Source organism: Panicum hallii, chromosome 1, assembly GCF_002211085.1.
Source record: "Panicum hallii strain FIL2 chromosome 1, PHallii_v3.1, whole genome shotgun sequence".
Taxonomy (NCBI): Eukaryota; Viridiplantae; Streptophyta; class Magnoliopsida; order Poales; family Poaceae; genus Panicum; species Panicum hallii.
The window spans coordinates 45283890-45287734 of NC_038042.1; the positions used below are offsets into that span (position 1 = coordinate 45283890).

Sequence of the window (3845 nt, forward strand, 5' to 3'; positions counted from 1 at the left end):
ATGCCAGCTTTGACCGGAACTCTTGACCATCTTGACCCAAATAAATCTCTCCAAGATTCTATCGGTTTCAAATTGAAGGTCGGTTCAATCGGAAACGAAGAGAGTACGTGTTTAGAAATATGAATTGTTCTTTTATCTTTTCAAGCCGCATCCTTTTTAAAAAATATTTTCAAGCCGACACGGGGGCATGCTTTGTCCGCCTCTGAGGCCGATGAATGGAGCTGATCCTACGCGACAATAGCATAACCGCCTAGATGTTCACGCACGGCGTGAACGCACGTGTGTAGCGTAGGTAGCTAGGTGCATGTTAGGTCATCGTTTTCGAAACCGGCAAAGGTGCCCATCACCGTTCCTCGCACTGAGCGTGCCCCTCGCCGTCACCGACGGCCGGCCGGCTGGTCGATCCGCTTAGCTCACGGCAGCACACACGCGTGTCACATTGGCACCGACGGTTGGTCGATCAGCTACGATGCTCTTAGGAACAATTTTATCTGTACAAGCTTGTCGACCTCCAGCGGGTACGCGAGATAAGAAACTTTCTTCAAGCTCAGCATTCACATCCAGTGCGTGTGCGTGCAGCATTTCCAGGCCCTGCTTGAGCTGACATGGACAGCAGTGAGGAAACCCAGTCGTGGTCCTCACGAAGCCTCTTGTCACCAGTGAGGCAGTCGAAATCTTCTCGAACCCAAATGCCCAACTGCACAATGAACTTTCAACAGGGTGGCGGTCGAATGATTTTCACGCGCCACTGTTCCCCTTGACAGAATCAATATCCTCCACCTCCATCACATCCAGCTTGGAGTTCGTTTTCGTTTCCTGATGCCTTGATCGAAGCAAGCTATGCGCTGGGGCTTGCCGTCGATCAGTCAGTCATCAGGCGAGCAGGACGTGGAGCGAGGCGTTCTTGGTGGCCGCGCACACGGGCACGCCTCCGCGGCCACGTGGCACCCGCGGCACAGGCACAGGTGCCGGCACGGCAGCAGCAGCACGCACGCGCCCGCCGCGCCGCACGACCTGCAGGCCCTCGCCCGGCACCGCGCCTCGGCGCCGCCCTGTTCCTGCTCGAAGCAGCACGACCGGGCGTCCTCGGCGTCGCCGTCGGCGCCAGCGCCCTCGCCTTCGGTGGCGCACGGTGACTGGAGGAGGTTGTCGAGCGTGGCGCGGAGGCCCGCAGAGGCGGCCTCGTGGCTCCTGGCGACGCCCTGCCACGCCTGCGCCTCGGCGACCGTTTCCCGGAGCCTCGCGTTCAGCTCCGCGTTGCGTGCCAGCGCGCGCCCCAGGTCGGCCTCCGCCGCCCGCAGGCGCCGCGCCGCCGCGCGTTCCGCGGCCGACACCATGATCGGCGCGTGCCGGCGCCGCAACTCCTGCAGCCCCGCCCGCAGCCGCTCGGTCTGCCCGCGCAGAAACCAGTGACGAGAACCGAGAACGGGATCAGGCACCGTATCACTTCACGGGAGGACACATTGCCAGAGCGACCGAACGGAAATGAAACAGCGTTCGCGACAGAACCGTGCGAGGAAACCGGTCGGCGCACCTCGATGCGGACGAGCGCGTCGATCTCGACGCCGTTGCTGTAGAGGTGCGATAGGACGCCCAGGGACACCGGCGCGGGGCCGGCCGGGCGGCCGCTGGTGGACGCGGCGCCAGAGCAGAGGACGGGCCGGAACGCTTGCGGCACCACCGAGAGCGGCACGGGCGGCAGCAGAGCGCGCTGGCCTTCAAGGTCCATGGTCAAGCCCGCGCCGGCCACGTCGCCCACCCGCGCGCGCTTCCTCGGGCCGGGGCTGCCGCTATCGTTGTTGTTGCAGGTGATGTCGCTGAACGCTGTATTGCCGGCCACCGCGGCGGCGAGCTGGTGGCCGCCGCAACCTTGCTCGCCGAGGAACGCCGACGCGCCCGTCGCGGTGTCCAGCGCTGGCGAGCTGTGAAACACACAAGATACAACACACGCGACAGATGATGAATGGAGACGACGTGGCGGTGGTTTCAGGGCGACGGATAAATAAGAGGAGGGCAGCGCATGAGCTCGAGAGAGAAAGAAGAGGACGGATCGGGAGACGAACCTGGCGATGGCGCGGGGGTCGTGGGGGAAGGCGTGGGCGGGGTACCGCGCGTGCACGGCCATGGGAGGAGCCCCGGACGAGAAGGACGACGGCCGGCACGGGGATCGGCGGCGGCGGCGGCAAGGATGTCGTCGGGGGGCGGTGTCGTACTAGCTAGCCGCGCAACCACACCACCGACGGGCGTGGGAGGGATGGATGGATCGATCACGTAGTAAAGCTCTGGCCACTGGCCTTTTCTAATTTGGTGGTGCGACGACGAGCCGAGCAGGAGGCTATATACGGCAGTGGCAGTGGATTTAGCGTCGAGCCGGTGAGAAGACACGTCGACGCGGGCGCGCGGGGGACCAGCGGACCACCCCTACTGCGGCCGTGTGGATCAAGAGACAGTCATGTGGAGTGGAGGTGACGAGACAAACGCTGCTGGTTTAGCGTGACGAGGCGGGAGCATCGGCGAGGGAGCGTGTGCGGACAAACAGGCAAGCGAGCAGGTGGTGGTTGATTCATCGCTGCCACGCCTCTGCTTTTCTTCTCTGCTCCCGCCGTGCTTTAACAATTGGGATGGGCTTTGCCTTGCCATATCCGCCGTGACATCCTGACCCAAGCCTAAGTGTAAGTGGTATGGTATGTGTATGAAGTTGTCTCACCTTACTAGTTGAGAGTGAAACTCACCAATATATAAACCCAAGTGCCAAGTGCATTTCAACCCCCGGGTTAACCCTTTTGTGCGAAGCGAGGACGAAAGCATAAGCGAAGTTAGTACGAGTGCGTGTTTTACTCAACGTGCGAGTAGAACTGAGCCATATTTGAGACTGGGGGAGTCCTGCATCATGTTCGTGTTATTATGTTTCAAGAGAGAGAAGCCTGAAGTGCGACCGGAGGGAGACGTAAACTTTAACCTTGTCACGTTAATTTTTTTATCATTTAAAAATATTAAATAAAATTTAATCATAAAACTAATTGCATAACCTTTAAAATAATCCACAAGATGAATCTAATAAGGTATATTAATCCATAATTAACATATGATTACTGTAGCATCACCGTAGCAAATTATAAATTAATTAGACTCGTTAAATTCATTTTCCAAATTAGCACCATCCATAAAAGATTTTATAAATAAATTTTATTTAATACTTTAAATAACTAGATTCTTTTTGACGTGACACGTCTAAGGCTATGTTTGGATCCACCTCCAAATGGTAAAAGGGCAAATGACAAAATTTTTGCTCCTGTCACATCAGATGTTTGGACGCTAATTAGAAGTATTAAATATAGTTTAATTAAAAAACTAATTACATAGATGAGGACTAAATGACGAGACGAATCTATTAAGCCTAATTAATCCATAATTAGCAAAATTACGGTAGCATTTGCCCTTTTGCACTTTGCGGTGTTTGGATCCAAAAGTGAAAAAAAGTAAAAAAAGCAAAAATTTTACATTTTCTTTTTCTCTTTCTCTTTCCGTCGGATCCAAATAGACCCTAACCCAACGAATCAAAAGTGCGCGGGGGGCCGACACATACGAGGCAGGCGGAGGCAGCACACCTAGGCCGGCAGGGCGGCCTGCCATTGCATGGGGCGCATTAACTATTCGTGGATCTCCAATAGCTTTACGGTCGATACACACCTGACGTCAGTCCCGTGCACCCTGGTTCTCTGGCAGCCTAGCCTAGCTAGCTTCGACGCTGTCATCTGGCGGCCTTTCTGGACATCTATTTGGGCCAGACCGGGTGACATGAAAACGGTTGGGCCCTCCTGGCCCAACTGGTTTGGAGGTTGGAG

General features: G+C 56.1%; 1 pseudogene; it reads right to left on the bottom strand.

Annotated features, from left to right (window-relative positions):
- Nucleotides 1-439: 439 nt before the first annotated feature.
- LOC112874411 lies at nt 440-2555 on the bottom strand (annotated as a pseudogene).
- Nucleotides 2556-3845: the final 1290 nt, after the last annotated feature.